At 39.3% G+C, this 14,114-nt stretch overlaps 1 long non-coding RNA gene across 1 annotated transcript; it reads right to left on the bottom strand.

Annotated features, from left to right (window-relative positions):
• Positions 1–1,405: 1,405 nt before the first annotated feature.
• On the bottom strand, positions 1,406–2,839 carry LOC110805690 (uncharacterized). The gene is made up of 2 exons (XR_002538081.2): positions 2,572–2,839; positions 1,406–1,571 (listed from the first exon to the last, which is right to left on the bottom strand). It is a non-coding gene; the product is annotated as an uncharacterized lncRNA (long non-coding RNA).
• Positions 2,840–14,114: the final 11,275 nt, after the last annotated feature.

Raw genomic sequence — 14,114 nt, 5'->3', positions numbered from 1 at the left:
TAGATTTGGGCGTATGAGAATTTCCCCAGTTTGGCGCCTGCTCGCCCTCATGGTGCGGCTTACCCGTTTACAGCTACTTGGTGGGGAGTGGAGCGCACTCGTGACACTATGCAGACATTCCGCAAGGCTTTGCGGACCACACCTATTGATCGGGTATGATTGTATTTTGGAAAGTCCTGAACTTTGCTATTTCTTGTATGTCAATTGAATTTGTTTCTTTGTAGGTTATATTGTGCCATTTCGATGGGGTGTCCGTGCCTGAGTCGACAGTTCATGCCCACATTTTGACTAGGAGGAGGGTGTTGGTCCCGGGGCTTTATCGCCCTATGTGGTATTTGGGTAAGCGAGTTTCCATTTAGCATGGTTCTGCCTTTCAGCTGGTTCCTTTCGATCCTCCAGAGTCCATGATGTGGAGTTCCTAGGTTGCGGTCATGTTTTATGGGACAACTCTGGATCAAGGGGATGCTGCTTCGCGGTTTCTTCCTTGGAAGGGTCTTGTAGAAATGGGGGCCAGCTACCAGGCCTTCTTAGATAGGCTTGCTCCAGCCGTTCTGTCGTGCGACCGACAATCTTGAATTTTTTGTACCTTGTACTCTTGTATTTTTGAACTGTCTTATTTGTACTGAATCTGTTTATCTTTTTTCACATTGAGGAGGTGGATCCCGAAGATGACCCCTATGCTGATAGGGTTCTCCGCTATGCGGGTGATGATGGGAACAAATAGAGGTTCCTGTGCCTGAAGCTTCTCATTCAAATTGGGTGGTTGCCAAGGCCATTCCTGAGCGCTTAGTAGCTGTAAGTGTCTGCTTGTACTTTTGATTCCACTATTGCAATGTTGCCTTGTATTTTGGAATTGGAACCTTGAATTTCATATGCAGCCCTCTCGCAGCAAGATACACCGTTGGATGGTGGTAATTGACTCTCTGAAGAGGCGCTGCGTAAAGCTGACCAAGAAGCTTGCTAGCCGTGGTCGTACAGTGAGTTTGCCTTTTTTTTTTTACTATTGTATCTTGAAATTTGTATAACGGAAGTCTGATGCTTGAATTTGAATTTTGTAATGAAGTGCTGGGAGTAGACCTGTCATACGGGTCGGGTTAGAGTCGATCACTTTTGGGTTCGGGTTTTAACGGGTCAGTCACTTTCGGGTTCGAGTTGACCCAACGGGTTTAGAGCTTTTTTAACACCCTTTTTTATAACGCCTTTTTTTTTAAAATTAGATGCATTTTTTACATAACAATTACAAGTTAAACTCTATCATATCACCAACTTTTTATCAAGAATTGAATTCAGTGGTTGACTACGTGCTTGCATGAAATCTCCATGGTAGGCTGGTACGCTATCTCTGTTTCCACGAGATTTTCTATTAGTAAAATTAATCACCATTAATTAAGCTTACAAAAACAGGGAAACAATATGAAATTATGATTCATTAAATTAAATTTCATTGTAAATTTGTAACCCAAATATCCAAATCAAATGTTATGCCTGTCCTTATCAAGTATCAACCAAATTAATAAAGATCCTTTTCAAAGGTAAGCCAGTATTTGACATGAGAGTCACTTTCAAGAAACCTGCAGTAGAATTGACAATGATCAAAGTTAGAATTTTGCACACAAACAGTAATATTAGTGTCCAAGCATAGAGGTTATTCCATAAAAACAATCATATTCAGTATTGTGTGTCCTCACAAATATACATTGCCTCTCACTAGTCTTAACGGCTCTAGACCATAGTGATGAAAAGGGGATCATTCTGATGCATTTGTTCTTACAAATTGTGGCTCATCAACCACGTAAAGATGGAATATGCACATCACTTATAGTAACATGTGTCAATTAATGAATATAGTAAACTAAATCATAAATGACTAAATGAGTATAGTAACAGAGGAAGTCTTTGTCACAAGTAATATGGACACAAGTGAGTACCAATACAGAATTTGGAGTACCAATACAAAATATGTTAGTACCAATACAAATTATGTGAATACTAATAATAACACATATAACTTATATTGGTGGTATTTCTAAGCAATTTTGCATTTTGGTACTGACATATTATGTGTTGGTACTCAAGATGATTGTATTTGAATCACTTGTGTCCATGTGGACACAAGTCACTTGAGGTTTAGAAACCCTCTATAGCAACATGACATTTAAATCGACAAATTCCAAGTAAACAACAAGGACCGCGTAAGCATTTTGATTATGATGTAATCAATGTGGATAAAAGGGATCAATACATTATGTCCACAACCAACAGTTAAGGCGGGAAAAATTGATCGATTTTCAGTCCAAGAAAACCTTGATTCAACAACCCCTAAGCATTTAAACGAACATGATAACTTAATTCAGTGACTGGGAACCTGGAGATTATGTCAATCTAGAAATTCATATGTGTTCATGACCCTTTCAACTAATAAGGCGGTGACTAAAACATGGAAACAGACCGGAATAAATCAAGTAAAAATCAACCATGGACTTGAACTCGCTAGAATTTTCAACTGGCCTAGCACGATCAATGATAAATTGATAACACTATCTTAAAGTATAAAATTAATAAAGTGATTACCTTCTTGAGTAGTGGGAGATGAAGTGGATGAAAAAATTGATTGACCACGAGGAAAGGGAATGCAACCTGCTGAAGAACCTCCTCGCTTATAAAAGGAGGACGAGAGTTCGACCGTCGACCCATGGTCGCCTTGCGGATAAACCAGAGACTCAGAGAGCTCGAAAGGATGAGATCATGAGAGGATGGGAGAGAGAGAAAGAGAGATGGGTGTTTGGTCGGCGGCTCCAGAAGTATGATATTTTACTTTTAGGGTTTTTAGGATTTTAGGTTGTTTTTTCAATTTTTTATTTATTTTAAAATTTTGAAATTTTCATTTAACCACTAAACCCGACGGGTTAGACCGAACCCGACCCGTTTCTGATCCAAAAATTTCGGGTTGTTCGGGTTCGAATAAAAATGGGTTACGGGTCAAAAAATCTTGTTCAGGACCCACTTTTTCAGGTCGGGTTCGAGTCAGTTTTCAGGTCGGGTCGATTTATGACAGGTCTAGCTGGGAGGCTGACAGAGAGACCCAACGTCCCGATGAGCACGCGGAGCAGATTGAGTGGAACTTGAACCTCAAACTTAATACTGTTGATATGGGAGACGCTCGGAGGCATTCGGATGTTGGTGGCCGGAGAAATACAACTTTTACCTCTGATCAGGCTGACAAGTATTCATTCTCGTATGGGGATGCAGGTGGTCAGACACCTTATGTGACTCCTCCCGATAATCACTATGGAGAGAACATCTCTCAGCCATGGGGATCTGGTTATGGCATGCCTTCTTGGGCTCAGTTTCAGGAGATGGAGCGGGTGCGTCTATTTGAGGAGATGGAGATGCGGTGCAGGTATGTTGCGGCCCAACAGACTTATCAGTTCTTCTCCCGTCTGCAGGGACCTCAACAGTTTCCTACTAGTCTTTTGTCTTCAGTGCCTCAGAGCGGCTTGTATGACTATTATGGACGGGCACCTGGTACCCTTCGGATATCAGAGCAGGAGCAAGTCTCCTCAACTATAGGCGTTTTGTTTTTATGATTTTCAATTTCTTTTAAGATTTCAAGGTCAGTTTCTTGGGAAGCAAAGTTGTTTCAATTTGAAGGGTTTTTTGAAATTTGGGAGTAGGAGGAAATTGAAGTATTACTAAATTCATCAATCATTGCATCGACAGCTTTAGATTGACGTTCGACTTCTATAGTCATTGATTGATAGATGCAAGTCTTCTAACCCTAGACTCTTAGACTCGCTTCGGACTTGAAAATTGAAACATAGACTAAAGACTTGAAATTCTAAACATGATATTAAAAATAAACTTAAACGAAGACACAGTTGTAAGGGCGCTCCCAATGATCATCATCGTCATCATCAATAAGATCATCACCATAGTAGAGAGCAGATCTGTCCCATACTTGCTCGCAAGTGTTGTATGGAAACATGGAGAAATGACTCTTACTTTCTCTTGTTCAGGCTGAGTAGGAACGTTTGAATTAGATGTTTCTCATGTAAGGTAGGGTGGAGTCGATTGGCAGTGCCTACCCACTTGCAATAGTATGGATATAATTCTCATATTCTCCTTGGCACAAAGCCATAACTTCCCAAAGAAGTGTATCGATTGGATTAAGACCCTTCGGAGCAAAGTACGAGGGATCATCTAGTAAATCTTCGACCCACGACTTTCCGAATAGGATATCGTAATCAGCTTGGATATCAATGACCAAGAAATCAGCTTCTCTTCTACTATACCCAATGTAGAAGAATAAATTCGTGACCCCCGCGATCTTGTAAGTTGTACCATGTAGCTTGACTGCAGGCATAATAGAAAGCATGAGATCATTGTCCGAAAATCCCAAAGCTTTTAGAGTTGTCAACGGGAAAATGTTTTCTTCAAGATCAGGAGTGACCATTGGTTTTGGAACCATCCAGACTGGGAATGAGGCATGAGATGATAGAATTTGGGGACAACCAATTCGGAGACAGGTTCACGGACGGTGGAGATAAGGTTGCAAGGAAAGTTATCCTCTTCTTCCCCTTGATCTTCGGAGATGGCTAGAACTGCCGGTGTATATTACTTTGCTCCGGGAGGGAGTGGTAGAGTGTTGTTATCCACCATCTTCTAGATTAAGTTCTTAACCATGTAGCAGTCCTAAATATCATGCCCGTTGCCCTGGTGAAACTTACAATAAGCATCCTTGGTCCAACTCTTGGACCTCTTATCAATCGGTGGGTCCTCCGTTGGGCCAATAGGAGCAATGACCTCCTTCTCGGTTAACCGATCAAATGCATCGGAGTATGTCATTCGTAGGTTGGTGAACAACCTTTGAGGCTTGTTTTGAAAATTGCGCTGATTGTCGTTGTTCTTTGAGGTATTGTTCCATTTGGAGAAGTTATTTGGAGGATAGGGAGCTTCAAGAGCATTGACCTTATGGACTTTGGGTGCAGTCCTAGTTTTCTTACCCCTCCATTTTTCTGCTTGAGGAGCGGGTGTGGGAACTATTTTCATCAAGTCTTCCTCAATGTCTACCCCAATACTGTAAGCTCTTTCGAAAGTCTCGAGGCCCCGGTACTTAATGTGACTATTGTACTTTGGGAGCAAGCTGGCAATGAAGGTCTTAACTAACTCTTTCTCTAATGATCTGGTTACCATTTGGGATGCCATTTCTCTCCACCTTTTTAGGTATGAGGTGAACCCCTCTTGAGTGCCTTGTCTGAGTACCTCCAATTCACGAAGGGTAGTATATAATTAGACATTAGGCTTGTATTGCTCCATGAATGCCATGTCCACAACTTCCCATGTACTTGTTTCATGGTCTTTGAGAGAGTAATACCATTTCTGGCACACTGGTTCCATGGACATCTGGAACACAACATGGTATAGTTCAGGGTTAACCCCCTTGATGGACATCATGGCTCGAAAGTTTTTGAGATGGTATTTCGGATTATCGGTGGATCGAAACTTTGGGGTGTCATTGGCAGAGAATTTTTCAAGCAAATTGACTTTCCCCTTGAGGTTATCTTCACCAGATGTATCATAGTAGTGTTTATTGTTAGTGGCCCGGTTCACCAGATTTTCAATCTTCTTGGACAAATCGACATGGGAGGTAATCTACTATACGACCCCCAGACGGTTTCCTACTGTTTCTAGGGTGTTGCCGAAGTTGGCTACCGCAGTCATGAGCTGGGTAATTTGATCGACCGTTGCCATGAAGTCTGGAAGTAGAAAACTTAGAAGTGGACTGTTTGTAGTGGGACTTGCGACTTCTTCAATACCAGTCAATACAGAAGCTAGAACTGACGGAGCTCTTCTCACACTTTCTCCTTGACGGAGGACCCTCAAAGCCTCTCGACTCATATGTTGGGAACATGAAATGATTTTAGAACTTGGACCTTTACTCGACTCAAAGATATGATGATATGCATGCAAATAGAATGACTCCTAGACCGACTCTAAGTGCCACTCTGCTAACTCAGGATTTTTGGATTATTGTATTTAGCTATTTGGAAAATTTTGACCTTTCAGACTTTATTTAGGCTCGCAACCCATTGGAAGAAATTTTCAGAGGAGCTTCATCCTTTTGTGAATTCGGATTAGGACTATTTCAGCGGAATTTCAACCCGACATTGAATTCTGAATTTGAGGTAGGAATATTTCAAGGGAATTTCAACCTGACATAGAACTTGTATGTGAACTAGGAATATGTCAAAGGAATTGCAACCCAACATAGAACCTGTACTTGAACTAGGAATATTTCAAGGGAATTTCAACCCGTTCTAGGGTTGTAGAATTTTGACTAGAAATATTTTAGGAGGATTTCAACCTGACATGGAATTTGCATTTGAACTAGGAATGTTTTAAGGGAATTTCAACCCGACATAGAATTTGTATTTGAACAAGGAATATTTCAGGGGAATTTCAACCCAACATAGATTTTTTTTTTTTAATTTTGGGGAGTTTCAACCCGACATAGAATTTGTATTAATTTTTGGGAGTTTTAACCCGACATAGAATTTGTATTATTTTTGGGGAGTTTCAACCCGACATAGAATTTGTATTATTTGTGGAGAGTTTCAAACAGGCATAGAGTTTGTATTATTTTTGGGGAGTTTCAACCCGACATAGAATTTGTATTATTTTTGGGGAGTTTCAACCCGACATAGAATTTGTATTATTTTTGGGGAATTTCAACCCGACATAGAATTTGTATTATTTTTGGGTAGTTTCAACCCGATATAAAATTTGTTTTATTTTTGGGGAGCTTTATCCCTACATTGAATTTGTATTATTTTTGGGGAGCTTCAACCAAGCATAGAATTTGTATTATTTTTGGGGAGTTTCAATCGACATAGAATTTTTATTATTTTGGGGAGTTTCAACCCGGCATAGAATTTTTATTATTTTTTGAGAGTTTCAACCTGGCATAGAATTTGGATTATTTTTGGGGATTTTAAGACAACATAGAATATGAATTATTTTTGGGGAGTTTCAACCAGACATAGAATTTGTATTATTTTTGGGGAGTTTTAACCCGTCGGAAATATTTGGGAAATTCTATTTGAAAATCATAACTTGATGACGTGGGAAAAGGTTTTGGACTTGTAGTTGGAGTTGTGTCTTGATGGATGGAAGTTATTTTGGATTTGAATCTTGGAGCCAAAGATCGAATTTGGCATTTGGACAATTTAAATGAGGTCATTGAAGTTTTGAACTTGACTTTTGAATTAGGACACCTGGAATTTGACTGTTGAACTTTGTATTTTTGGACATGGAAATAGGACTCGAAAATCCGGCATTATGACGCCATGGATTTGGACTCTTGAATTTGGTATTTGGAAATTGGATTAGAAAATCCGGCATTATGACGCCATGGATTTGGACTCTTGAATTTGGTATTTCTGGACATGAAAATTAGACTAGAAAATTCGGCATTATGACCCCATGGATTTGGACTCTTGATTTTGGTATTTTTGCGGGAGGCGTGTTTTGGAATTTTGAATCAACGGAGTGGCACTCCTAATGACAATCCTAAATCGGTGATTTTAATGCATGAGGTTTAATGATGCTCCTAGGAGGTTTGGTTTTAATTTCCTAGTTTGGAGGCTAAGGTTTTTTGGCAAAGCTAGAACTCGGGGTTAGTCATTCACGCGTGCAAAGACGCCCACACACAATGCACATAAGCACGTTGTCACACTAACATGAATATGAATGCGACATGCAAAGTTCTCAACCTAAGGCCGATTCTAAGTTTTTGTATGATGCAATTGGTTGGTTTCGGATGTCAAAGGGTACTTGACTAAGAGGAGGATCCGATAACAAGGCGCCTCCACCTAAGGGATACGTATGTTAGAGAACGGTCTCCATGCCAAATGTAGGGAGCATTATGACAAATGTCAAGTTTTGGTAGGCTCGGAAATGATCAAACACTTTGGCCGGGAGCCGTATGGAGAGTGATCAAGTCTTTTCCCCCATGGTTAACCCAAATGTAGAACACATTCTTGATGGGCAAGGGTAGAAAAATTGATTTTGTATTTTCGAAAAATGAATGCAATGCCTAAACACAATTGTATTGAACCAAAATTTGCAAATTTTATCGTTTCGGTGTTTGTTCTCAAAGCTTGGGAGCGGGTCTTTCGAAGTTCAAAAATCGAACTAAGCTCCCATTTGAACATTGAAACACGAAATGAGAAAACTGTCACTGCCAGTCACTGTGCCAAACGAATGGCAGCAGCGCTAGACGTTGCTGGCTGGTGCCAGGCGCTTCGGCCAGTCTATGGCAGAATACTCGAATTGTATTTTCTGCTCAAAACGCAAGTTTGGAACTCCCCAGTGGAGTCGCCAGATAGCTGGGGGTATTTTTGTACTTCGATGGAGTCTCCACCAAACAAGTTTTTCGGGTCCGGTTTGGAAAGACTATATGTGACTCAGGTTAAGGCAATAGGACTTGAAACCAATTTGAAACTCGTGTAAAGGAACGAGACACTGATTTGAGCAAAATTTGCAATTGGTTCATACAATAAAAGCATCATTTTCGGAGTAACATCCTAACATGACACAAATATTTAGGCGGGTGAGCATGCTAGATTAGAACATTGAAATTGCTAAGTTTGTATGGTGATCACTTTTCTTTAAGTCAAATTTAGGGAACCTAAACCGGTTGTCCAAATATTATCTTTGTTAAGCGTGATTAGAACTTGCATTTTGTTGATTTAGCATGTTGGGTGATGGAAGCAATAAACAAGTAAAACATCATCACAATAGAAATTAAAGTGGGGAATTAGTAAAGATTATACATCACCACCTAGAAAAAGGACTAGGTGTAAACCACATTTCCTAGAAGGACTAGGAAAGTAAAGTTGCATAAATAGTAAATGCAAAATTGAAATGTGCAATATGTAACGGCTTGGAATTGACACAAGCAATAAATAAGAAATAAAGCATTGAACTTGAATAATAGAAATTGCATAATTTGAATATTGAAAATCCGATTGAGGAACACTTGCTGACAAGTGATTTGGCTCCCCACTAATCCAATCGTATGATTAATCTCACTTTAAAATGAGTTGCTCGTTAAAAAGTACCATCGAGTTTCTATATTGAATATTGAAATAGAATTTGAATATTGAACTTGAACTTGAACTTGAATGTAAAAATTAGGAGGTTTTTATTCTCAAAAGAGTTTATGTAAAGGCTCCACCTTTTGAAAGATCCATACTTGTATTTGATTCTAGTTTTAAGGGAAATGGTTCCCACTAAAACATCATTGAATATTTGAACTTTGAAATTTCTTTTCTACATGAAATTGGATGATTCATGTGTTCTAACTTAAAAAAAGGGTTGCACTTCTTTATGTATCATGAACTTGTATAAATATTGAAGATTTTGAACACTTGAGTCATGGTCGTTAGAAGGGGCATTTTCAATCATGAAAACCTTACTTTCTTAACCAAGTTTTATAGAGAATAAAGCCTAAAAATTGAATCTTGAATTTGAAATAGGAGCTTGAAAGATCATTTGAGGGGGGTTTTAATTATGAAATCCCCTCAAAGATTACTACTTTAGTACATAACCCAGTTCAAATTAGTATGTGTAAGGTTATGAAGTATATAATTCATGCGAAAAAACCATAAAAGCCATGAATCCAAATTAAATGCCACATAGTCAATTAGCATAATTTAGTATACATACTATGTGATGCGTGCCTTCCCTAGATGTTCCCGAATTGAACAAGAACAAGTAAAGGACTCCAAGTGTCGCCCCTCCGTAGAAAGTCCACATCACGTCCGGATCCACCATAGATTCAACCGACTAGAATATTCTCTATGGTTTTATGAACAAAAGAAACTCACAAAAGGTGATAGGAAAATATTAAAATCTCACTTGAATTTAATTTATTGTGTGTTGTATAAATTGTGATCATAAACAACATATTTATAGGGTGGAAATAGAGAATTGTAATCCTACTAGGAATCGAATAACTAAACCCATTAGGATTCTAGTTAATTATATTTATTAGAGCTCTAGGAATAATCAAACACCTAGAAGTCTAATTATTGTAGGATTAGGAAAACAAACAACTTATGGCCCAAGTAACTTGGCGCCTAAGTTATGAACTGCGTGTGGGCTCTGGCCTTGGCGCGTAAGGCTTGCTTGCCGCTCACGCTGCCTCGCAGGCCACGAAGCCTTGGCGCGCATTGCAGGCCCACGGCTGTGGTTGTGTGTGCTCGCAGCCCATGCTGCCTTGCAGGCCACGCTGTGGTTGCTAGCCCATGGATGTTGCTCTGCTCGCGCAGGCCTGCTAGGCGTTGGGCCTGGCGATTGCGCTGGGCCTTGCGTCTCGCATGCTTGCTCGTCGAGAAATTGCTCGTCGTGCCTCCGATTCATTTTTCGATTCGGGAATTTATTTCCGATTCGAACAATATTTATGTTCCCGATAATATTTCCTATTCCGACAATATTTTCCGATTTCGACAATGTTTCTGATTCCGACAATATTTCTGTTTACAACAATATTTTCGATTCCGGCAATAATTCTATTTCTGATAATATTTTCCGATACGAACCATATTTCCGTTTCCGGAAATATCTTCGTCTTGGATAATTTTATATTTCCATTATGAATCATATTTCCGTTTCCGGTAATATCTTCATTTCCGGTAATACCCTTTCTTTGCCTTGTGATAATTTTAGCTCCCACTGGAACCAATATCAATCATTTTTGAATGACCATAAATAGAGTACTTAATGATTATTATATTCACTTAAATACTTGATCCGTTTACACACTATTTGTGTGACAGCAACGGGTTCAGTCAAGAGTATGTTAGGTTATGACAAATATAAAAAATATATTTCATGCGGAAAAACCATAAAGCCAGGAATCCAAATTAATTGCCACATAGTCAATTAGCATAGTTTAGGATACATACATGTGACGCGTGCCTTCCCTAGCTGCTCCCGAACCGAACAAGAACAAGTTTAGGACTCCAAGTGTCGTCCCTCCGTAGGTAGTCCACAGCACGTTCGGGTCCGCCTTAGATTCAATTAACTAGAATATTATCTAAGGTTTTATGTTATTCGAAAGCTTAATTATTTGGCAAATTATTAAGTTAGTTTAAACTTAAAACTATATGAATACTTGTGATTGATGTGTTATTAATTGTGATTATGTATCACCTATTTATAGGGAGGAAATATCGGAGTTAGATTTCCACTAGGATTCAATTTACTAATTCAATTAGAATTCTACTTAAATTAATCCTTTTGAATTAAGTGTTTAACCAAACAACTAACTCTTGTGGATTTAGGAAAACCATTAATCGAACAATCCTAAGCGTCTAAGGATTCGTAGCATCGCATGAACTCACACACACATGAAGCCCATGAAGGGGCGCGCTGTGCGCGGCTCAGCCCAGCAGTGCTGCCAGCACGCGTCCCATTGCTTGGGCGCTACTGTTTGCCTGCCTTGCCTTGCTCGGCTGGGCCTGGCCTTGCTCCGTGCTCAGCTGGGCCGGCCTTGCTTGGCTGGGCTCGCTGCTGCTGCTTGCTCGCCGCGCGGGCCTGGCTTCGTGCTGGGCCTTGCGTCTAGCTAGCTCGTTCGATGTTTATTTCGTTCGTCGTGCTTCCGATTCGTTTTCTGATTCCAGAATTCATTTCCGATTCGAATAATATTTAATATTTCCGATTCCGGAATTTATTTCCGTTTCGAACAAATATTTAATATTTCCGATTCCGGAAATATTTCCGTTTCCGGCAATATTTTCGATTCCGGCAATATTTCCATTTCCAATAATATTTTCCAATACGTACCATGTTTCCGTTTCCGGAAAAATCTACAACTTGCATAATATTTATATTTCCATTACGATCCATATTTCCGTTTCCGGCAATATCATCGTTTCTGGAGTATTCATAATTTCCCTTTTGACGATTTCAGCTCCCACTGGAACCGAGATCCGTCGATTCCGAATATTCATAAATAGAGTATTTAATTCACTTGAATACTTGATTCGTTCACATACTATTTGTGTAACCCTACGGGTTCAGTCAAGAGTAAGTTGTGGATTAATATTATTAATTCCACTCGAGCTGAAGCGGCCTCTAGCTAGGCATTCAGCTCACTTGATCTCACTGAATTATAACTTGCATAATTAATTAAGACCGAACTGCATTTATTAGACTTAGCATTGAATGCATACTTGGATCAAGGGCATTATTTCCTTCAGAGTAAGCTGTTGATTAATATTACTAATTCCACTTGAACTGAAGCGACCTCTTGCCAGGCATTTATATTAGTTGATCTCACTGAACTATTAACTTGTTAATAAATACTAAACCGCATTTATGAGACTTAGCATTAAATGCAAACTTGGAACAAGGGCATTATTTCCTTCAGTCTCCCACTTGTTCTTAGGGACAAGTGTGCATTTCCTAATTCCTTTATCATTTGATGCCTGCTCATGAACATAAGGTAAAAGTAGTCATCCTTATTATGTCCAGAGGTATTTCTCGGTATCTAAGTTCAACTGATGAAATAAAAAGATAATCATAGCCTATGATTCATCTGAGCACGACCATGCATTTTACATTTTCTAGCTCTCCGAGTGGCCTCGTACAACTTTCGGCATCTCATCCTGATTTATGGGAGGACAATCTCAATCTTGTGATATTGAGGTTAGACTTTGTTTGATAGGTGATTACCTAAGCGTTGGCGTTATAGTCTCCTTTTACGGTGCGACGCTTGAAAATGTCAAAGTAACCAGTTCTCAAACCAGTAATCTCAAAGCACTCAGGTATTGAGGATTAATGTCTAATAGTATAATGAAATTTACTTATGACAGATTTTCATCTCTTAGAGTAAAGTTTAATAGGTCTGTCCGATACTAATCTTATCAAGTAAGAATATATGGAAATGATTGCGACATTGACATGTCCACATAGTCCAAGAAACAGAAAAACTAATCATCTTACGTTCTAGTTGTCTAGCGTTTTCTATGCGTCCACCTTTATAGAAAACTTCCGACCAGGGACCATTTTCAACTTTTGACATTCAAGTTCACTTAATAGACATTTCTTAGTCACAGGACTAGTCCTGACAATATATCTTGAATATTTGTACAATTGAAAGGACTGATCATTTAATAAACCACAAAATTAAATGGAAAAATTAATTAATTTATTTCTATGAATGGTTAACCAAAATGTTTTACAAAGTATTAAACTCTAAACCTTAAAAACATTCAATAAGGACATCAAATCCATTCTCCAACATGCTTGATTCCCATAGCTGCAGTGTGCGAGTTGTGCTTAGCTTGCAGAAGAGGTTTAATTAATGGATCTGATATGTTGTCATCAATTCCAATCTTTCTTATCTCGACTTCTTTTCTGTCAACAAATTCTCGTAGAAGGTGAAATCTACGAAGTACATGTTTGACTCTCTGGTGATGTCTAAGCTCCTTTGCCTGTGCAATAGCTCCGTTATTGTCACAATATAGAGATATTGGTCCTTTAATGGAGGGGACTACACCAAGTTCACCTATGAACTTCCTTAGCCAAATTGCTTCATTTGATTCTTCATGTGCAACAATCTACTCCGCTTTAGTTGTAGAATCCGCAATGGTTCTTTGTGTAGCACTTTTCCAACATACTTCAGCTCCGTTGAGGCAGAAGACAAAACCAGATTGTGATATGAAATCATCTTTCTCGATTGGAAACTTGCGTCCGTATAGCCTTTAACAATTCATTCATCATCTCCACCATAGACCAGGAAATCATCTTTGTGCCTTTTCAGGTACTTCAGAATGTTCTTCGCAGTAGTCCAATGTGCCTCTCCTGGGTCTGAGTGGTATCTACTCGTAGCACCGAGTGCGTACGTAACATCCGGGCATGTACGTATCATATCATACATTATTGAACCAACCAATGATGCATATGGAATCCCACTCATTCATCTTCGCTTATCTAGTGATTTTGGACACTGAGTCTTGGTTAGAGTCGTTCCATGAGACATGGGTAGGTAGCCTTGCTTGGAGTCAGCCATCTTGAACCTATCAAGCACCTTATTGATATACGTG

This window comes from Spinacia oleracea, chromosome 4, assembly GCF_020520425.1.
Source record: "Spinacia oleracea cultivar Varoflay chromosome 4, BTI_SOV_V1, whole genome shotgun sequence".
NCBI lineage: Eukaryota > Viridiplantae > Streptophyta > Magnoliopsida > Caryophyllales > Amaranthaceae > Spinacia > Spinacia oleracea.
Note: the sequence above shows the minus strand (reverse complement) of the source record. Positions and strands in the feature narration are given on the sequence as shown.